We start from the raw sequence: 24,626 nt of genomic DNA on the forward strand, positions 1-24,626 counted from the left end.
CTAGACTCTTGGTCATCTGGACAATTCTCCTTAATGTTTTGAAATGTAGATGTGATCGTGTGATCTTTTTGTCTGGAAAGAGGTCAGTCAAAGTTAGTTTCATTTACTTTGAAGACACTCAGAGAATGTCAAATATTGACGTCGTAAGAAGTTGTCATATTTAAAGATTGTATAAGTTTTATCATTCCTTCCTTCTGATAATGTTTATAATTCGAATTACTGTTTTTCCCCTCAACTGAAGATGAACATAAATTCACCGAAGTACATTGACTTGTAATATTGCATGTTGTTCGTCAAAACTTGACGAGGTAAATCTTTATTATATTAACCGAATTAATTTCTTCCTTCTTTGGATAAAACATTACTTATTCAAAACTGAAATAAGATAGTAAATAAACAAAAATGATTTTGTCTATGAGTTTTGTGTTTGTCATTTTCGTAAGCTTTTGTTACTGACCTATCTTGATTCTAATTTATGGTAAGATCGACTGATCTTTACTATAGTGTGTCAAGGTATAAGTTTAATTTATATTTCTTGAATATAAAGTTATATATCGGCCTATAAGAGGTGGGGAAATAGTGGCTTTCCTTTTTTAAAAAATAATTATTAAATAGTGTTACTGACATATCCGAGTGTGGAAAGTACAAAAGGGAAGAAGTATAAATTTATTGACATGTCTTAAAACAAGTTTTGCGTTGTTCGCCTAGGACTTCAGTATGTCGATTTATTCATTCATAAAAATTTCTGTAATACAGCGTAGAAGTCGTTTTACAATGAAAGATGGGAAAAGTTGTAGGTACCGTCCCAGCACTCGAAAGGAGCAGTGAAAAAAAAATCCTGATAAAAAACACTATCAGAATAGCTCTTGGAAGCTTCGAGGCAAGAACCCTTCGATAAGTAAGAAAGAAAAAAAAAAGAGAGAGAGAGAGAGGCAACTATTCACCTTCACTCACTCAAGTAATGGTTAGTTTTCATTTTCTTGTGTATCGCTCATATTATACTCACAAAGGATCTTGTTTATACTGTTCTAGACAATCAAATACTTCATGTATGTGTAAGGGACAACCGCTCAGTTCGTATATGTACACTTTTTCCATTATGCATAAAGTTTCTCCCTTTCCCTGTAGTTTATTCGGTTATTTCCATTGTATGATTGAAGTAATAATTTATTTAAGTTAATATTGATGGTAGAAATATGGAAAACTAAGAGCAAGATAATATTGAATATTATTTATTGCAATAATTATTGTATATTAAGCTCTGAGAAGTGTGATGTTTTTGGAGTTAGAAGAAGAGTCACTTAAAGTGAAATGAAATGAAATACTTTAACGTTCCATGCTTATGCTAAGGGAGACTGTGTAGATGATGATGGATTAATTGGTGGAATGAAGAAAGTAGGAGAAAACGGGAGAACTCCGAGACTCATACGGTCTTGGTGTTTGTCCACTACAAAGTTAACTTGACTCAATCCGGGGTCGAATCAGGGACCCTACGCATCAGAGGTGAGCTATATATCACTGAACCGCCGAGGCTCCGTGAGTCACTTAAGATACGTTAGTGTGTCGCAATATTATCGTGTGGCAATAGATCATGAGGAAAGTAATCCTAGTTACAGATAAATACAGAAGTCAATAGAAGTTTGATTATATAGCAACGAATTTTGCAATATATTACTGGCAATACGTTACCATGTGTATGTTCTGAAATATAGTATATATACATGGAAGTACTGATACTTCAATACTAACCAGGCTGTTAGCTATAGTGAATATACACGAGATTCCTATGTAAGGATACTCACATACATACTTATATATTATTTTATTCCAATAAGAAGCACGTTAAACTGAAAAAAAAAAAGTTTTTTTTTCCCTCCAAGGAGGAGTATAGGGCGTCCATAGGGTGTGTAATCCTGGCATGATTTGTAGCTAGGGCTTTCAACTCTTTAAATATTTACCGAGCCCAAACGTTCTCGAATATGCCCCTACTCCTTCTGTGGGTAGGTTTTAGCCTTTATCTTTTACGTTTTCGTTTGAAATACTGATTTCTGCCAGTTCTGGTCTTCGTAATGTGAGACCTACAATTATACTCACATACAGTAAATGTATAAGAAGATTGTTGTAGAATAAACTTTTTTTTTTTTTTTTTTGTTACTTCATTGACATGATTGATGTCAAGTCAGTTGTAATGAAGCATAATTTTATTGAACTGTGAAATATGTTGAGGAAACGATTTAAAAAAAGTAAAACGCGAATTCGTGAAATAAAATACTTAATAAGTCGAGATGTTAACTGCTCTTGCATAAATTGATAATCAGCAATTTATTTATAAACTTGAAATGAATTGTTTCCGGAATAAGTTCTAATCAAAATCTCTACATAAACGTCATTAACTGTTGTTTCTAATTAAGGTAGTAGCTGTTCTTTCTAATTATTAACTATTGTTCATGTTGTCATTTAGAGTAGTGTGTGCAGTTGAGAGTTATACCTTATCTCTCGAATTTCCTCAACCCAGTGCTGTGATACTCTGACGATATTGGCTTTACTTCCACTGTTACTCTACCTCTTTGCCATAATATTACAAACATATTTAATTACTAATAACGTTGATTATTTTATTATTCGATTTGTTGCAAATCTACGTATATTTTCAAGATTTCATCGGTTGTTTTTTCATGAATAAAAATATTCTCGTTTTTCGCAAACAATTGGTAGCAGAAGCAGTAACTCGAAGGTGTTCGAGAGTTTTTTTCGTTCTTCTAGCTGCAATAAATTGTGAAATAACAGACATTAAGTTATCAGAAGGATAGTAATTGTTGTACTTACTTACTCAGTTTAGTTTATATTGTTAAGATCATATAATTGGGAGTCGCGTACCTCGTCTCTCGAATTTCTTCAACCCAGTGCTATTCTTGATCTCTGCATTACTTTTATTGTTGGATTTTCACTGCTTGATTTCCAGCTAATGATTATACCTCTTATTTGCCGATATATAATAAATATATTTAAAGATTAATAATAACATCGAACACTTGTTTTCAATTAATATCAGTTTATGTGTAAAAAAATATGTACATGTATTTTCTTTCATTTGTATTTGTTTACGAATATTTTTATCATTTGAGAAGTTGTAAATCTATGGTTACAATATTCAATACATTGTTTTCACGTTGTTTTGTATCCATAAATAACAGTACAAGAATCTCAGAGAATAAGACATTTTACAGATCATATGCACAATAGTTTGGACTTAATATATTCATTTTGTGTTCATATTTACGGACTGACTATAATTAACATTAGCCAACATATTTTTTTAAGTGTAAATAGTTTTTTTTGTTACTATTGTACAAATATCGAAATTTGGAGGTGACTAGAATTGTGGAGACATTCCAGTTGTTAGAACACAAAATGAAATGTAGTATATTGTAAAAGCTTTAGGAAGGTATCTTTTAGATTAGTTCAAATATAAATGAATGTTTTAGTCATGCTCTCTAGGATTGCCTACTTGAAATTTTACAGGCAAAGTGCGGTAAAGTTTGAGTTAGATCTAAAAATTTGTTTCGTCAATTTGCAGATTGATTAGTTACAGAGATTTGAAATAATAGTCTTCTAAAAATTAACTAAAATACTTACGCGCAAATTCTAGTTCAGTTCTGTTTTTTAAGTTTTGTAACGAATAATTTCTTGTTTTTTAAAATCATTTTTTAAAGAAAGGATGACTTACAAAATTAGTTTAATTACAGGTGATAAATATAAAAATTTATGGGCTGTTTTTACTTACAGAATGTATATAAAACAGTGCAGCAATCTTAATTTTTGCAACTGCAGTACATTAATGCCAATGTTCAAAGATTGATGCAGTGTAATTCTTCATTCCTATAGAAATGAACAGAATGGTAAAATAGATAGATCGAATTATGAATAGAATGGAAAATCACATTATGATATCATTTCTGCATTTGAGTCAATGTTGATGCTGACAGTATTGTAAACATTTTAAAACTATATCATGTGCTGGCGTATGAAACACATCGAGATATGACACCCCACTTTCTGTATTGAGTTTTAAAGAAAAAGTACTTTCAGTGCGTATTATTAGAGTGAAGTGAATGAAATGTCCACCTCAAGCGCGCCATTTCCAAAGGCAAGAAAGGGAAAACCATACTACTTGGTTAAACAAAATAGTCGCTGTTTGCGGTCACACATTTTTGCCTTCGATTCTGGCTATATGACCTGCCCACCTAAGTTTCATAGATTTAATGACCCTAACAATGTTTGGTGAATGATATAAATTAAGTAGTTAAATTCTGTAGTTCCTCTTTATGAAGTTTCCATCATTCCCCATTTCCGTTCCTTTTGGTTCCGAATATTCGTCTCAGGATCTTGTTTTCAAATACTGTCAGTCTACGTTCTTCTCTCAGAGTTAGTGACCATGTTTCACAACCATAAAGAACAACAGCTGCAAAAATTAAAAACAGAACATAATGGTTATGTTGATGTATTTAATAATATGTATTTTGCATGCTGTAACTTACAAAATACTGATGATAAAGCTGAGAGAACAACGAAATGACATTACGAATTTTTACTTTTCTTAATGTGTCCATATTTGTGAAATGACTATGATAAACATTTCCGGAGACTATTTCAAATGGTTGAGGTATATATTACCCGCAAATATTTAATCATATATCCAGCAGCTTTTAGGATGTAGGGCAATAGTAAGCTCGCCACACTAAGCTTTCTCAATTTCATAGCTTAAATCTTAGAAGTTTTTGGAAATATTTCTCCAAAAAATCCCATCAGTAAAATACGCTTTCTGGGTCTCTTGGAAAGACATGGATTGTCATATCGCGTATAGGATTAATAATCAAAGCATTTATGAACAAAACTAACTAATTGGCTAACTGTATGGCCTATGGAACCCTGAGGTTCAATACCGCATTCACGAAAGCTCTCCATTGAGTTCTATCCTTAGTCAACTGGATTCTACTTTGTATTCTTATTTTTGAGAGAAATATCTTAATATTGTCCTCAGCATCTGCGCCTGGGCTTCCTAATTGGCGTTCTCCGATTGGATTTCCAGTTAAAACTTCGAAAGCTTTCCTACTTTCTGCGTAAATTAAATTGCTAGTGCCATTTTGGAGAATTTTAGAACAAACTTTACCCTTTCCATAATTCGCAGTTGTTAACATTTATTTATGAAATAAAAGCGTAATTGCTAGTGACGTCTTCAAGAATATCAAAGAACTCGTCTTTTGAGAAACGTATCCGTATCCGAAAAACTTCTATTAGTAAATGACTCCTGCAGCATTTTTCCGTGAGGAACGAATGGTGTCATATTCTAAGAGCATTAGTAATGTATTTACTTGTGAAGGTTAAACAAAATTGTTAGAACCGTTTCCGAAAAAACTACAGTTTTTGCTTTTGGCCCTTAAGTAATTAATCCTTATTTTTGGATGTTTGGGGAAACCCCTCTGGGGAATCTTAAATTTTAAAATTCAGTGTCAATACGTCAAACACTGGCTTGTGGGCTTCAGCACAAACGAATGGATGAACATACATCTTTTCGACATGAGGTGTCATGAAATATGTGATTCCGTTGAAATCCGGAATTCGACTTTTATTTATTTATTTTTTACAAACATAAAATTCTTTTTACTTTTATACTGACCTATTGTCGCGCCATACCGTACGCTTAATTTCAGTGCTTCTGTTACATTCTTGGTCAAGAGGTATCGGAGATAAAATCAGCATTTCTCCTATTTTGTTCTGCTAAACAATTGTTTGTAACATTTGTAGGTGAACTATACCTCAATCATGTCTATCTTATATCTACTGGAATTCGTAGAGGAGCCTCAGCCTAACATTAATTTGTAAGTACCCACTTTCATTAGGAACGGTGGTATGAAGGATATAAAATATTACTCAGTAGGCAATCCTCGGGTTGATTCAAAGCGAAATATTAGTGCTATTAATGTAGTATTTTTAAGCAGTATATATATATAGTTTTTGTTGAAAGACATGTTGGTAGGTTGTGCTGTTTGCTTTAAAAAAAATGTGATGTAGACGTGTGATTTTTTTCTTTTGAATAATCATTACGGTAGTCAGTGTCAATCAAATATTGAAAGAATATTGTGTATTCGTGCAATATGTACTTGCTTCATTATATTTTTTATTTGTATTAAATACGAATTTTTGTTTTATTGTAAATATAAGTGTGATTTTGGTTATGGGCATTATTGTATATTTGAGTGTATGTATATATATGTTGAATACTGGTTGTGATATGTTTATTTCAAATAGTGGGTTGTGTTATTTTGATAGGTTATATGTTTGCGCTCTCTGAGAATGTTATTTTCTGATAAGACAGCTTTGAAGAAGTACAGTCGTGCTTAAAAAAGAAATCGTGGCGGCCTTCTTTTTTAAAGTACGGTCGTAATTACATTCTAAATAGAATAATCTAGGATTTCTAAGAAAGATTTTAGAGATACAAAAAAAAAGAAAAAAAAAGATTATTTTATCTTACGCAGTCCCACTTATGAGTGAGGATAGTTTTTTTTTTTTTTAGAGAGAGAGAAGTTGGGGTAGCATTTTTCTTCGTTTATATACCAAACTGTACTTGTTGTTGTAATCATCCGTACGCACAACGCACAGTAGAAGCGTTAATTAGCTCTGGCTAAGCGTGAATTAGCATTAGTTTGCTAGTGCAATTGAATCAACCCGGAAAATTTCATAAGTTATATTAATGTTTGGAGCGATGCTAAAATAAAGTCAAAATATATTGAAAGTGTCCTTAGTGGTGCCATTAATATTAAATTGCCTTGTATGTGATACGAGTAAGCAAATATTTGCATTTATCTTGGATTGTTGAATATACTATAATGTTCGTGGTGTTTTACAGTAAAACCTGTCAAGTTGGTTACTTATTTGACGACGCTTAAATTGGCTACATATCTGTAGTACCATATAGTTAGGTGCTATTATTATTCTGTAAATTGGTCGTTTATAAAGATGGACTTTTTTGTTTCTTGAGTCAAGAGTGTCCACCTTCGACAGGCATAACTGTAATTGAATGTTGGTTGTTTGAACCGCGTTTGAATATTTTTATGCAGCTTATTGTTCCTCTGAAAGATGTTTCTTAAATATAATACTACAATAAATCTGTTATTAATATACAGTGGTTGTAATTTGTGTGGTAACTTTGCAAGAAAATAATTTTTTCTCACAATGAATGGCAGTTTTGTTGTCTTAATCATCTTATTTTGTTCATTTAGAATTGACAATACTTGAAGACTGTATATATCCATGAGGCCTATAATTGCATATTTTTAAAAAGAAGGAATAAATTTGAACTTAAAATCTTAGTTGAAAGTAGGGTAAAAACAATAATAGCATAACCAAATTCAAATAGTTGTTCTGAACAAATAAGGGTTACGTGGGTGGAGATTGAACGAAAAAAGCGTTTCTGCGGTTAATTTAGTTACAATAGAATTGTATGGGTAAGTTACATTTGTTCAAACTTGATGATTGATATGTCTTCCTAAGGAAATAAATTTTACGAAAGCTGTTTGGAAAGTAACTTCCAATTGGTTAAACAAAAAACAAACAAAAAAACTTAAAAAAATAAATAAGAAAAAAATATTACGTACATCTGAAAACTACTTCTTTGCTCGATTTTTCAATATAGTTTCCATAAACATTCAAGCATTTATCATATCGCTGCACTAGTGTAGAAATTCCATCAGCATAAAATTCTTCTACCTGTGCCTTGAGCCATCCTGTGACTTAACCTTTCAGTTCCTCACGCATCGCGGATATTACTTCCTGTAGCCTAACCTCTCAGTACGTCAGTCCTGAAATTTGTGGAAATTCATCGGAAAGCTCCGAGGTTGTGAAACGTCGATTTTCACTAACTTTTTAATCAATTTTCTGCCACTCCTCTCTTCGTCATGAATGTTTGTTCGTGGCGGCACAAAATGCCCGATGAATAGTTGCTGCTGAATATTGTTTTGCCGTAAGAAAACTTATAACAGCTCGCACCTCGCACTTTGCGGGGTTTCTATTGCAGCAGCACATTTTGAGACGCTACAAAAATGGAACTAGTGATCAGTGAGTCTTCAGTCTACCGCGCACGTCTGTGCAAAGATGGTAGCGCTGCCGCTACTACTTCATGCACAGCGACCAATCGGAGGTTACTTTTCGAACGCACCTCGTACAAAATCAATTATTTCATTTTAAATAGCTGTATCATTTGGTTTCATGTACTAACTCGAAATTACAAATTCATAGCGTTGACACACATTTTGTACAGTGTTAACAAACTCTATTCGCTTTGCAAATGTGTGATATAGATAGATTTACATAAATATATATATATGTTATTACAACGAAATAGCAGGATTACAAATATTTTTTCTCAAGCTATGATCGTGAAGTGAGTAGATGTAAAAAAACAGAAACACTGAGCTATCTGCTTATGGAATTAATAATTTAATGCAATATAAAAACGACTCGTTTGTGATTACAAATATAATTTGTACCGTAACTATACTACTCATAACTTTAAAGCTTTTTTTGGAAATTAGGTTCAAAGTGAAATTTGCACAAACAAAGGTACTCTTATGTTGAGCAGCTGTGAGCAGCTATACCTTTGTACCTGTATTTGTATTTATGGTAACTGTACCGTTTTTCTAGACTTGGCTTGTTATTGCAAAGATTTTGTTTAGATATCTTAAAATCTAATTGTAATTATCTTTTAAACGATGTAGAATTAGACTTGCGTGCGGTGCAGAAACGATCTAAATCTATTTTTTTATGAATTTGTCTATGGACATTTTCCGATTCTCTAGGTGTACATGCATCTTTCTGTATAGAGGGCTGTAGTCGAAAGTTAAACAGCATTGTACACAGAGCGTAGAATTATAGGTTGAGTGCAGAAAGATGGCCATTGAAGAGGTTTAAATACGAAGGAAGTCAGAAATTATCTGCAATTTTGACATAACTCTTCGTACATTGCTCATACTGACCTCTTTCTTCGTTTATTTTATTGTTATGCTGTTGTGGTCATACTATGTAAGTTTTATGTTAATCACTCTATTTGTCTTCCTTTTGTTGCAGATAGATCATGGCCGCTCTATTAGAAGTTCGCACCAAAAAAAGAACAGTGAGCAGTGATCCGGTTTTTGTGGTCGGAAGGTGTATCAGGGACCATGACTAATTTCCAAACGATGTGCCACTTCACCAATAGTCACTTGTCTGTCCAACAAAACCATGCCACGTGCACATTCAATCTTGTCATCATTTGTGGTCGTAGATGGTTGTCCGGCTTCTTCCTCGTGCGTAACACTTGTGCGATCCTTTTTGCATTTTTCAATCTATTCATAGACACTACGTTGCGGCAAAACACTGTTTCCGTATTGTGCCGAAAGTCTTTGATGGATTGCGGCCTCTGATACACCTTCCGACCACAAAAACCGAATCACTGCTCGTTGTTCCTCTTTGGTACAGACTTTTAATAGAGTGATTATGACCTATCTGCAACAAAAAGGAAACAAATGGACGAATATGGATCAAACTTTCACAGCATGACCACAACAGCATAACAATAAAATAAACGAGGACAGAAGTCAGTATGAACAATGTAAGAAGAGGTATCTCAAAATTGAGGATAATTTTTGACTTACCTTCGTAGTTTTTCTGTATTATCTCAAAACCTATAGAAAATGGATTCAGGTTCTTTCTGCATTTATCGATTCATGTAAAGTGACTGAACATTCATTATCAAAAAATCACTTCTAGCGAGGGAGAAAGAGATAACGGAAATGTCCCTTTAATTGAACATACATTATCAACAGATATTAGTTATGTGGGGGCATGGTGTTGGTATTAATGTTTATGCCATATATCTGTTTCAATGATAAATCTAACGTAATAAACGATAAGCAACAATGATGTTAAATGTAAATTCAGAGCGAAAATTCGTTTACTCTTGGTGCTGTTTGGTGTGACTGAATGTAATTATCTAATGAATGTAGTGAATATTATGATACTTAATTGTACGTTATACTTGTCTGTTGAGGTGACATAAATAAATAAAAGATGAAATTTGTTCTGTAAGCATAAGTCGAATATTTTTGGTGAGAACTTTGTAAATTGAGCTTTTCATTAAAATAAGCGCTTAATATTGATTGTTTTAAAAGTTGTTTGTAAAGGTTGAAACAAACCTGTGTTACTCACTAGCAGATACTATATTTTATTATTGCTATTGTATTTGGCTCCAATCAAAATCTTTTATAGATAGCTAAATAGTTCATTTCGTTATTGCGATAAACGATTTGAATCACATTGGAACTATAATACTCTATTATTGTCAACTTCAATAATTATACTGCATCTATTTTGTATTTTGGGAGAAATTAATTTTATTTTGGTTTTATATCAATGCTAAATGAGATTTTCATTTTCATTATGCAGTAAGTAATATTGAATGAAGTTTGTGCTTGCCAATTAACGTAAATGATATTCTGAGAGTGTAGTGCTTTCCCTTTACTTTTAAATGTTACTGAAAATCAGGAGAGATTTGGTCGAGAACATATCCGTACATAGTACTAGATAATTAATATTTCTTTGCACTATCGAACTTTTATACAGGGGACGGAGCATTCTAGTATATTTTAGAACTTATTCCACAAAGCAAACAGTTACACTAATTTAGAATTTACTGGAGCATGCTAGTGCTGCAACGTAGAAATCCGTGGTTATATTTTGAAACTGAATGATTCCCTTCTTCAAACTTAGATGTGTATGCAAACTCACATCAACAATTGTTTTTCTGTTATTTTGAACCAAAAACCACTATAAATCAGTAACAGAACAATAAAATAAAATGCATAGACTTGAAAAAAAGTATAAGGAGGTTTAGTCAAAAGAAAAATATGAAAATAATTAATAAACGTGTAGTTATGTTAGGTTGGAATTACGTATGTTGTTTATGGTGCATCGGTGTACGTAAGTTCAAAATATTAGCAAAAAAAACACAAGAAAACCGTGATTATACAAACACGGGAAATTAAAACACTATAATTTATTGTTGACGTAATGATACATGAAAAATAAAAGCGGAAATTGGTTAAGGTATGAAATTGTACTGTCGCTATTTGTAAACCCTTCGAAATATAACCACGGAGTCTCCAACTTTGGAATACTCTGCTTCATATGGTTTTAGGATTTAGATGTCTGACCTTTCGGCATCTATGACCAAATTAGCCTGTCATGTATGAGGGATAACGTCCCTCGGTGAGCACACTATCCAGGGAAAGGGATGGAAGAAATTGGGGACGGAAGGAAGCGGCCTCGGATTTAGAAGTTAGGTATCATCCCGGCATTTGCCTGGTGTAAATGAGGAAAACCTCATTCAGGATGACTGGCCTAAAAAAGCTTTTTATACTTTTTCGACCAAGTGCCCTCACCGGGAATCGAACCCGGGACCGCTCGCATCGAAGGCGAGAGCATTAGCGTGCGGCCACTATGCTTCATACGATCTAGATCAAATAAAGTGCCATGCAAAATGCCTCCTACCGCATCACGTATTCTTCCACAAGTCATTAAAAGCACTTCATTATGTTTTGAGCATAGATAAAAGATAGTTGATGGCTGCTTTGTTGTAGTTATTAGTTCTAGGATCGTGGAAGCATCTCTTAAGTCGACTTGATTGATTGATTGATTGAAAGAGTGTGATTGGGCGCGTCGACAGGAAGGTCTTTTAAATTCTGTGACACACTAAAACAAGCAAGAAAAAAAGAATAAAAGCACAATAGCCCAAGTAAATGATAAATTCAGAGCACAGTCTTGAGTCGACTTCATGTCTCATGCAACCGCATAGGAAAATCGCAGATACTGAAAAAAAATATATATATATATATATAGGGAAATGCATTTGCTAGGAAAGATTTGTAAAATCGTTACTCTTGTAAAGGTCTCCATAGCGAAGGTAAACTGTTACGCAGCTTAGCTTATATATATATATATATATATATATATATATATATATATATATATATATATATATATCACAAACTGGCAATCCATTTCCAGTAAAACAACAACGTCATTCGATTTAATTTACAAATGTTGTGCTACGCAAGTCAGAATACGCTATGAACGCTGCCTTACTCTGTACAGCAGAGTTCGAGCTAATATGCTGAAAGTATGAAAAATTGTGAACAACATATTAAAAAGAAAATGTCAAAACTATTTCAGGGATACATTTCTGTTAATGATGTTGGTTGTTGCTTAGTGCTTTGTGATTGACTTCTTGAAGGTTTAGTAGAGGTGACTTACAACATGGCATGCGCTTGTGGATATGGTTGACAATATAAAAGACAATCTATAGCCAGTAGTACATATTTCACCGAATTATTGTTCAAAGGCCATTAATATGAATATGTATATATGTGTGTAAAATAAATTCAATAAAAACAGAGTATTCTTGGATAGAGTATTTTTTTTTTCTGATAAACGTCTTAACCATGAAAGCTATTTTATGTAGTCTTGTTTAAATTAGTGGAAGGAATATATACTAAAGGCATTGACATGTACATTTTGAACACAATTGCTGCTTTCAAGCATTTACCACGAAAAAATGATAGCTATCTTTTCCATTACTTTGTCCCTTGCAGTAAGTATCCTCCACAAGGCCACAATGATGGATTTACAATTCTGCTATCTGTAGACATACATACCAAAATTTGTTGACGTGCTTCTTGTGTTTCTCATCTTAAAATATTACCCTGCACGCAGGCTAATGACAAGCAGCAGATTTTACGAGGAGTAACCATGTTATTAAGTAAATCAAAAATTATAATTTTTCTCTTCCCTACTGCAGGTCATTGCCTTGTGTGGTAATGTTAACAATACAGGTAAGAAAAGGGATTAGTAAGGATAGAAGAATTGGAATTAATTACACATTATGAACACTAACTGATCGCCATATATAAACACAAGAATCTTGAGATTCCCAGTGAAACAAAATATATGTATTTTAAGCCGTTATGCCTTTTGGTTGGTTAGAGTTGAAGGTCCCTTCTCAGTACTAAGGCTGTATGAGACATAGACCTATAGTTTAACGTGGAATTCGAATGGTTCAAATGTGAAAACACTCCCACAGAAGATCATACTCGAAACCCCGCGCACCAAAGACGCACGCGTTAGCACTAGATTAACGGGAAGGGGTGGTTGTGTTTGATGATGACAGTGGAAATGCCAATAATCTTGTGTAACTTCTGGGCCATTCCATCGTCACGGGCAGGACATTTACACTGCATTTTTGATGCTTTAAAGTTGTATATTTCTAAAAATATAACATAAATTCTGCTAATTGTATGATACATGAGCAGTACAGACTTAGGATTATATATAGCTGATGGTTTCAGTATTTTTTTTTCTGCTTAGAGTAGAAAATATTAATTTCTAATCGTCTGTCACGGGCGGGGACAAAAAAGAGAAGTGACTTTCGACACACCAAGTGAATGTTACAAAACTCTGTGAATTCTTAGCTCAAAATGTTTTTATTTAAACGGAAATGTATAAATGATGAAATTTTTTACCAAACTTCACTTAAGGGGACATTTGCCATTTTGAGATTTACTAATATTAATGCATTACTCATGTTCTGTCTGCATGAAAACACGATTACATTGACTGTGTATGATTAAAAGTGATTTTATACAAAATTAGATAATTAATTGCTGCATAATTAATTATTAATTATGCATTTTTATTACGTGTCTTTCTCTGTAATCAATTGTCAGAAACATTTTTTTAAAAAGTATATGATTCTTTACACATTTCTCATGGACATAAAATAATAATACACGTCAATATCGTGACAGATGTTAAATTATTATTAATTGAAAATGGAAAAGTGCATTGCTGATACTACTGAATTCCGTATGAGGAACAAACTTTCAGTTTTGAGCACTATTTTTGTGAAAAATACTTTATTTATTCCTATATATTGCATATCAGGCAAATCCCTATATATTTGTCTTTTGATTGGTACCACAGTTTTGGATATAGACATATGCATTTCAAAATAAGACATGAAACAATTTCGTAATATGTAAAATACACCGTCTTGGTTTGTGAGGTGGCGCCTCCCACTTTAGGCGACGTTTTTTTTTTTCGGAACTTCTTGCAGTCTGGATAGGCCTTGACAGAGTTAGCAACGCACAATTTTATTCAGCTAGTGTTTTAGAAATGGGACGCAACGATGTCCTTCCAGAAGTAGGAAGAGAAATAAGCTTTCTAAGGCTATTCGTTTATCTTGGATAAAAAGGCGTTAAATAGAAGATAGCTCTAAGTGTGACACTTCTGTTTGTGTATCTTTGAAAGAAACAATTGGAAGTTCTATGGAGGTTCCAATTGCAAGGGATGAATCAGATGATAAAGAAAGGTGAGATTTATTCAGTGTTGGGAAGTAACGTAACGCAAGTAACGCGTTACTTTTTAAGTAACGTTTCCTAGTAACGCGTTACATTTTTCCAAAGTAACTGTAACGGTAACGCGTTACAAATTTTTAAGTAACGTACCTAGTTTGCGTTACTTTTTTCGCGTTACATTTCGGATGAGTAACTACAATATATGTATTTTTTTTAAACAAATGTTTCTTTCCTGTAAGTGAATTTCTCAGAATGAAACAATCGAGCATGAACTACCTATGTCAGTGACCGACAGTTACAGACACACAGAGAAACGGATAAGTTCGTAGTGCCACTTGCTGTTTTCTGAAGATGAGGACAGCCTTAGGGAAATCACGTGTACTGATTGCAAGCCTCTGGAAGATTTTGTAGATTTTGACAGCTCCAAATCAATACATTCAGTGAGTGAACTAGGAGTGCAATGATACCGGTAGTCTATTTTACTTTGATTGGTGTTGTTTTTATAAAGATGGACAACAAAAATTTTACCGTTCGAACATTTGAAAGAACACTTTTTTTTTAAGAGCTGAGGATGATGGTGGACAGAATTTAAAAGTAAAGTGTTTGAAGTGCCCCGGCGGTAAATATTTATCAACAAATAGAGTGCCATAATTAACGATTTACAGTAAGGTGTTAATATGAATAAACTGTGTTCTGATGAGCAGGCCTACTTTATTACTAGAAAATAGTTTGCTGATGGTATGTAATATTGGAGTTCTTTCAGATCAGTTTGCTTATCCTAGATCCCGTTGATTATAGAGTAGTGTAATGTTTCTTTATATTCTTTATTTTTAATTTTACATAACATCAGTGTTATTATTATATAATTAGTTTAACAGAATAATAATAAGCAACCATTTTTTTCCTAACGTATAGGGATGAGCACGAGTCAAGCTAAAACTCGACTCGACTCTAATTCAAATCAAGTTTCAAGTCAAGTCAAGGGTAATATCCTCGAGTCGAGTTCCGAGCCGATTCAGTTTTCCGCATCGAGTTTCGAGTCCAGTCGAGTTTGATAAATGGCTCGTTCGTTTTAAGTAGTCTTGAAATCATGGCCTGATTACACTGGAAAACGAAAGCCATGAGAAATGTAAGCTAAACAGTAATATGGAATACTTTTAGTGTTGCTCACGAGAGGGGACACGGCTCGCATCTCGTCTCGTCTCGATAGCGAGACCACAAGAGATTTTTTATAAGAAGCTCAGCTCCGCTCGGCTCAAGAGAAGATGGCTCGAGAAGGCTCACTTGGGGTGAACCATCGGCTCAAGCTGGCTTGGTAGGGATGAGCCATTTGCTCGGTTCGGCTCAACTGAGCCGAGGGCTCTAGCCGAGTCGGTTGGGTGAGCTAGTGGCTCGGCTCACTTCTCGGTTCGGGTCGATAGTGAATGAGCTGTGAGCCAAGCTGCTCGAGTCGTTGACAATTCTAAACCCGGGCCGAGCAGTTTTGAAGATATTTGGCCAGTGCCCTATAACTTTTAACAGTGTTTGGCTCGAGCCCGAATACTCAAGCTAGACCCTCAACCCAAATTTAGAAGCTCATGAACAATGTCCTTGATTCCTAGACTTCACGACTACCGAGGTTGGCAATCAACTAGTTTTTTAGTATTCAAATACAAACCCCCTATCTTTCTTTTTATATACAGTGCTATAATAATAATAATAATAATAATAATAATAATAATAATGTAAGTTGTAGTAGTAGTAGTGTCATTGATAATAATTATACTGCCTATGTAATATACAGGGTTTTCATAAAGTCTGGACGGATTTAATTTGCTTATAATTTTCATAAAAATGCTCATAATGAAATCAAATAAAGTGCAAACGGTAGCGGAAGGATTAAATTTTTAGTTGGCAACACTGTTAGATAAGCGGCAACTCTGAACACGTTGAGAGAGGGAGAAGGAGGGCAAGGGTCAGTTTCTTACCAAATTCCATCCATTGTTGTTTCAATGTTGACTGTTAAAAGTAAGTTGTAAGCACGTGGCACGTGGAACTGGAGGCACGTGGAATCCAGAACGACATCGTGTTTCAACAGGTCGGGGCACCCCCTCACTATGAAATCAAGGTGAGACAGTTCCTTAACGAGAAATTCCCTAACCGATGGATTGGCCGCGGTGGCCCGACCGTTTGGCCGCCAAGATCACCCGACCTTACCCCCTGCGACTTCTGGCTTTGGGGTCATGTGAAAACGGAAGTTTATGCAAAGAAGCCAAGTGCTTTGGAGAACTAAAGGACAAAATCAGGGCGTCTGAGCTGGCATTTCGGATCAAACACGGCGGAACGCTGTGAGTGGATTCCAGTGCCGCCTAAGCGAATGTGTGGACGTAAATGGCGCCCAGTTGGAGGTGTGGCGGTGAATGAACTGAGCTGGTGCAGATTACAGGTAAAAATTTAATCCTTCCGCTACCGTTTGCACTTTATTTGATTTCAATATGAACATTTTTATGTAAATTATAAGCGAATTAAATCCGTCCATACTTTATGAAAACCCTGTACTTAAAGAATGTACTCGAAACTACACACCGGATTTGGCTCGAGTCGACTCGAAACTCGACCCCAATTCGAGTCGAGTTGGAGGAAATTTTTCGAGTCGAGTTCTCGGGTCGTGCTCAAATATGTCTGTTTCTAGTCGAATCGAGTGTCAAAGAAAACTCGCTCGAACTCGCTCGTGTCCATCCCTACGAGTAACGCAGTATCGCATTTTATCAATGTTACATTATATGAAAATGTTCATATATCAAGTAAAAATTTGTCCTTACATTTACATAAAGCGATTCAGAACGTGCAATATTATTATTATTATTAATAATAATAATAATAATAATAATAGCGGTAGTAATAGTAGTACGGAAAATTAAAGTCATATTTTTTTTTTTACATTTTTAAAGTTTCGGACCTAAAAGTAACGCGTTAGTAACGCGTTATTTTCGAAGTAAAGTAACAGTTACTTTTTTGGGACAAGTAACGCGTTACTAACGCGTTACATTTTAAGAGAAAGTAAAGTAACTTGTAACGCGTTACATTTTTACAAGTAACTTACCCAACACTGGATTTATTTTACTTTCCATCCTGATTATTAATTACTTTGAACCAACATAAAATGATTATATTATAAAATTGTTATCATTCTATCTAAATGTATACAGGGAAAGAACATTGTAAATCCAGTTTTGTTGATTTTACACCAAAACTATTTTTGTAGTCTAACTGAGCGTGTCTATCTGAATTCGCCGCCTAACTGCGAATATTTGAGTCGTGGTGGATGGTAGAGCTTTCACCTGGTACATGGGTTTCCTGATTTGATCCCATCTCGCGCCAAACGGACAGATATCATTGTATGCGTTTACTTAGGGGGTTCTTTTCTTTACTCCACTTTCTTCATTCAACCATTTCATTCATTATCATCATCAACGTCTCCTTCAGGATCGGTGCATAAATTTCATATCTAAATGCGAATGCGGGATAAATTTGGGTTAAACAAAATGGAGTCAACATGAACACCTGTTGAAGGGTGGGGTGTAGTGAGATTTTTGAACTCAGCATACTTTTAATTTTGCAATTTCAACTGAAAATAATGGAAAAAAGATGTTATAAATCAGAGCTGTCCAAATGGCGGCCCGCCAAACCATTTTCAGCGACCCACAAAGCTCTCACGATTTACAATTATTATTACTGATAATATTTTTATTTATATTTATTCATTCTTTTAATGTTTCCACACTTCTGTCTGAATAAGGCATCCATTTAGCGCTTCTGTACAACAAAAAGGCGCGGGCATCCACAGCAACACTACAGTTGGTAATGTAACTACAGGGAAAATATCGTTGATGAAAGGGACGATTACTTCAATACATCTGGTCTAGCTTAGAAAAGAAGACCCTTTCTTCCTCGAACTCTGCCTAGAAGCCATAAGGAGCCAGAAATACACCACTTCCTTTCACAAACACATAATAATAATAATAATAATAATAATAATAATAATAATAAATAATAATAATAATAATAATAGTTGCGGCCCTCAACCTTACTAGTAAAGACGGCTATGGCCCTCAGGCCCATTATAATTGGACACCACTGTTATAAATGGTTCAATAATATATTAACAAGCAAATTTTATTACAATTAACGTTCATAGTTAAAATCTACTTATTTTCAGTCGCTTACTCCATTGGAGAAAATGATAAAATAACTTTAATCACAAGGAAATTGAACGAGCGAGACCTTGATGTGAGGAGTTCGGCGCTATAGCCAGTATAATGCATCTGACCCACAAAACCGGGTTCCTAATGGTTAAAATACTAATCTAACCTATCTATTTGGAGAAGTATCAAAGTTGAAACTTCGATTTAGGGGTTTTTGATTACGTTTTCGGAGTTTGCACCACTCTGCGACCCAAGCATAGTCTCGTTATGATCCTCAACCTACGTAAACCGCCATATAACGAATTGTGGATCACACTCGTTTTGCTACTCTAGTGGAATTTTCATATTGATGTTGTCAAGAATACTTTATGGCGTGTATGATGAGATGGTTGCGCACCGGAACAATACGAGACTTTAATCTAAATTAACGTGAAATCTAAACCATTGATCTTTCACGAAATATTACCCGAATCTCCCACACAGCAAGCAAGAACGCTATTTGGCCACAAGGAAATAGTTTTAGAAACCGTTCTGCAACAAATCCTCCGGTATTTCGACTGTAATTCAGCACTCTTGCAGGGACATAAGGTGCGGGGCCGTAGGCTAATCAAACATTGATGATTTTATGTTTATTAGATGCGAGATCGTAGAGTGAGCATATGTGGGAGTCAAGAGGTGAAGCCTCAGTCGCTATCTACATTTTACACAAAGTAAAATTCAAACTGATATTTTCTGAACGTTGCTAGTCTTTACAATACATACCAGACAAAGCATACAGAGACAATAAATAACTATTTATCCGTATAGTTACTGTACAATCATAGAGAAACTGAGTCACATTCTCGATGACTAGGGAAATTTATCTTGTTCGTTATTGACATCACTCAAAGTAGAAAGTAAATGGGTAATGACATTTGTAATGAATCAAAATTAGAACAAAATAACGATATGTCATGTTTTCTAAAACAATGTACAGTATATCTTTTGTAGGTGTGGACAGATTCTCTTTGGAGTCAGACGAAAGAAGCTGGAGAGGAAGAAAGAAGATTAGCGATTGAAAAGGGCCATGTAGATCCAGATGGAATACCATGGATAACTGTATACGTGGACGGAGGGTGGAGCAAAAGAAGTTATGGGCAGTGGTATGGGAAGGGGATCTGAGCAGTGGCGTAACTAAAGACTTGGGGGCCCTCTCGCAGACAGGGTGGAGTGGGCTCCTTCCCTACTTCCCACTTCGCGATTTGGGGGCCCCTGATGGCTTGAGACCGCCCGCAATGCAGGGTCTACGGGGCCCTTATTTACGGCCCTGGATCTGAGGGCGAAGCCCCCACGTACTCAACCTGACTCAACCTGCAAAACCTGGGTTGGAGCTAATCCTTTGGCAACTACAACTGAAATTCAATATGCTTGCAGGATTATGAGGTCGAGTAAACGCCTAATGAGATGCGAGGCCGTACACGGAACGAATTTCCGGATCTGAAATGAAATTCGGTGTGCTTGCAAGTTTATCAGATGCAAGGCCGTTGGCCGATCAAAAGGGATAAGGGAGGCTGAGGGCGAAGCCCCAAATGAAATTAAATATGGTTCTAGGTTCATGAACTGAGAGGCCGTAAACCGAGCAAACTGGGAGATCTAGGGGTGAAGCCGACGAATATTTTATCTATATATTCAACTAACCACATTCTTTTTAAAATAATGTTTGTAAGTTGTTATTTCACCCTACTAATCATTGTGAAGATGGGAAATGAATCGTTTTGTTTGCTATCCACGTTCTATTTGGGGTGACCCTCCCTGCTGGTCTAATGGCTATTATGCGCGACGTGAACGGGATCCCGTGTTCGATTCCCGGTGGGAGTGCATAGAACGATAATCTTCGGATTTTAGGAGTTGTATATCTACGTCTCATGTAGCCTCGCTGCTCAAAGGGACGCTAAACATAAAATCAAAAGTTCAACTTGGCATTCTTTTATGAGCACAAGTAATATAATTTTTGTTAGTATACATTCTGTGTAGATTGGGAACACCTCCCGCCAACAACAGGGCTTTCAATAGTTTCCGCTTCCACTTCTGGCTGTGTGAATTTTTCGCGAAATATGTTCATATGAAACACCCAAATGGGCTCCGAAACATTCCTGAAAGCTTTCACAGATGAATGGACAAAGCAACCAATATTATTTTTCTTCTGAAGCAGAAATAGTCTTTTGTGAAGGTCACTGCAAATGGGGGTGGGGGTTTATTGACCACGGAAGAGAAGATTGAAGAGCTATTCCCATTTGCAGACTTCCTTCTGCGAACTCGATATTATCTCATTGCCAAAAGCAACAGCTGAAGTGAAGGGATGAAATTTTATAACCACAATACCTTTTCCTTTTCCAGTACATTTTTTGTACTAGCTGATTCACAATTTAGACTAGCGGCAATTATCTTAGCCAAGATTCCAAACACCTCGGTCTCCTTCCCAACAGGTGGGGAAAAAAAATGACATTCTCTTGTTTCTGACCCTGCCGGCACGAACTATTTTTATATTCTTACATTTCGACCGTGACAATAGCTGTCATGTTCCATCGTCTCTCTGTTTCTTGTGCAGAGGTACAGGAAAGAACAGAACAACGCTACACATGTTCCCTTCGCACAAAAAAAAAAAAAAAAAAAAAAAAAAGATAATCGAGTTTTCTGCACTGTTTTTCCAAAAATCTTCTCCATATATGAAAAGAAATAAAAGTAATAATAATCGGGAAATTTACTTTTTAAAACAAAGGACTACAAAAATTGTTCTGAAGAGGTGTGGAGGACGGTACAAAATTTAGAAAAAATAGGTCTATGCCTAAACATGTTTAGATCAGTGCCGTTTTAAATACATGTCGTAAACATATTATTTTCGTTTCGATGAGAATTGATGCTGCGGTACATTGCAAACTATATTAGTTTTAATTTTTGTTGAAAATTGTTACATACTGTATGTGTGTATATTATTTTGTTTTCCATGCAATTAACACTAATGTCATAGTAGATTAAATGATCAGATTCGAATTAGTAATTTTGGTTTACATTGCTCCATACATACACTGGCGCAAATCCCGGGGAGTGAAGGGGACATGTCCCCTCCAATCTTGGAACTGGGGGATTGTCCCCAATAATCCAATTTGAAATGTGTTTTTGGGGGAGAAATTTGATTATTTGTGTCCGGTCGCCAGAAAGGAAAGTGAGATGAAATTAATGTCCACTCAAATAAGCCTCAAATTTGCCCGCCTCCCAATGTTGAAGACAACTCTGCTCGCCTGATCCTCCACAGCATTGTTTCTCAACTACAGAAATATGTTGAACATTGCTATATATATATATTGCAGATTTGCGCTGTTGCATGCATACCTGTCGTTTCTCGTTTCTTTATGTCCATGAACTCAAAATCCTGGGCAAAGCTTACGTAAACTTCTCCCCATGCTTTTTGCTTTTCAATTCTGTTCTTGAAAGAGTCTGTTATCTTATCCCATATGCAAGGTCTACATTCCACAAGTTCAATAAGGGTTAAAATATCGAATGGAAAAATTTTTTGCCATCTCTAAAATTCTAAGCAAAACTAGAAGGGTAAGAATGCAATAATGCACAATCTTTTCATCCAGTCACTGTAACTAAACTGCAGAACTCTATCAGGGGGTCGAGCCCGGTACAAAGGGAAGAGGGAAAACTTGGATACATAGCTTTGGTCTTTATTTTCAATTGCCAGTCCACAAATTCTTTTAAAAAATGAGGGATTTGGGATAGTTTTGGAAGTGAGACAAAAAATCTGCAGCAAGTGAAGCATGAAGTCACATCCCTGTTGTTGAGATCACAATCAAGAAAATGCCAAATGAGTCACTTGTCATTGGAGCTTTGCAAAGAGTGTTTGTCTGGTTTCGTTTCAAAATAATAATAATTCTACTTTGACTTGTCAACAAATATTCTATTCAATCATTGCTTATTGAGTGGGACCGGGAAAATTGATCTACACACAATTTTGATGAAAATAAAAGGAAGTAATAATAATAGTTTTTTTTTTTTCATATGCTTATGTTCACAGTGTATTAAAATTTAAATGCATTAATAGATTTAAAAAAATATATACCATCAAAGAGTGTGTGTGTGTGAGAGAGAGAAAGAACAAAAATAAAAAAAAAAAGAAGTGGAAAATAGTCAAGGAATTGGTTATCTAAATTTCCTATATTCTATTTGGTAATAGCTATTTAGAGGGAAACCAGTATTCTTCAGACTTCCCACATTTTATATTTATTTAATAAAAGGGAATTAGCTACTCCAAAACAGAGACTGTAAAAAAAATAATAAGCTGTTCCGAAGTTGTTTATAGGACAAGATAATAATAATAATAATAATAATAATAATAATAATAATAATATACAATTGTAATAGAAAAAATGGAAACAACAAAATTCCAAAAACAAGAAACGAAACAAAAATACACAACGCCTTGTCACTCACTCTCTTCATCTAACCCGCTGGCCGGCCGACATTATTGGCCGCATGTGCATCCAATCATAAGAAAACATTGCCCCCGAGAAAATCGGTGCCGGCGATATCGCCGACAATATCGGGGGCTTGGCCGACAGCATCTGCGTGTCAGAGGATCGGCCGATAATATCAGTGGCGTGTGCAAACGCACTAAGTGGTATCTATTTTTACCTTAGAAAATTATATATAATCCAACACACATACACACATATACACACTATATATATATATATATATATATATATATATATATATATATATATATATATATATATATATATATATATATATATATATATATATATATATATATATATATATATATATTATTATTGTATATATACAGGGTGTTCCATAAGTCCCCTAACAGCGTAAATATTATCGGTTTTACAACAAAATGTAAGAGGGGAAACCGTCACCAAATATGATGTTTTCAATCCAAAAGCGAAGGAATTTTTAAATCGGACTACTATTTGGGCTGTACACTTTTTATGCGTCCAATAATGAAAATTTAACGTTGCCATTTATCTGGATCAACAACATAAGTGAATGAAGTTACTGTCTTTTACGCTAACGTATCGATGGTCAGCCTCCATTGAAAACACAGCTCTCATTCACCATACTGTTACAAAATTTATTCACCTCCTGACCCGCCCTTCCCTTCCTCTATTAATGGAAACGTTGCATTTTCATTTAACATTATGCACATAAAGACTACAGCCCAAACGGCTAGTCCGATTTAAAATATTCCTTCACTTTAGATTGAAAACATATTGGAGACCGGTTCCCCTCTTACATTTTGTTGTACATTTTGTTGATAATAAGAGTTACGCTATGTCAAGGAAGTTTTGAGACGCACTGTATTTAAATGGCTAGGGTAAACTACCCAGTTATGAGCCCGGAGGAAGTTTTAAAAGATCATGTATTTCACACATTGTATCACTAAATTTTGTGAGTTTCTTTATTTCATGAACAAATAAATTTTTCCTGAAAGGAAGTCTATTTAGACATAGCAAAATCAGAATGTATTTATTTATTTATCTTTTAATGAGAAACCGAAAATGACTAGTTGTTGGTACTTACCAAATAGTCATTTTGCACTTTTAAGCCTAATTATTTGCACTTTATATTTAACTTATGTTAGTCCTACCAATGTACAAATTTGTGTGCGGAATGAAATGGATATTTCTCCCACTCTAAAATTTTTGCGAAAGATCATGAAGAAATAAACCAATTTTCAGATTTTACCAAATGTTTTGGTAAGGAGTAACTTTGTTATACAGGGTGTTTTAGAACAAGACCGGCAACGTTTGAGAGGCGATTCCTAACACCAAAATAAGACAAAAAGTATTGACCAGCCTCTGGTCAAAAGTGCATAGTTTGGGAGTTACAGGCTGCTGGAAACGTGATAAAATTAACTTAAAAGGTCCATTGCTACACTGCTATGAGACTGATCGGAGTTGGGTCAATACATTATTTAGGAATTAATATGCGT

The 24,626-nt window shown here is 34.9% G+C and overlaps 1 protein-coding gene across 1 annotated transcript in view; it reads left to right on the forward strand.

Annotated features, from left to right (window-relative positions):
• Nucleotides 1–12,483, forward strand: part of LOC145685896 (uncharacterized) — a 66,625-nt gene extending 54,142 nt beyond the window's left edge. The window contains exon 6 of the transcript XR_014131497.1: nt 5–12,483. The gene's annotated coding sequence lies outside the window, so the exon portion shown is untranslated. The remainder of the gene's footprint in view (nt 1–4) is intronic.
• Nucleotides 12,484–24,626: the final 12,143 nt, after the last annotated feature.

This window comes from Thermobia domestica, chromosome 5, assembly GCF_964235325.1.
Source record: "Thermobia domestica chromosome 5, izTheDome1.hap1.1, whole genome shotgun sequence".
Taxonomy (NCBI): Eukaryota; Metazoa; Arthropoda; class Insecta; order Zygentoma; family Lepismatidae; genus Thermobia; species Thermobia domestica.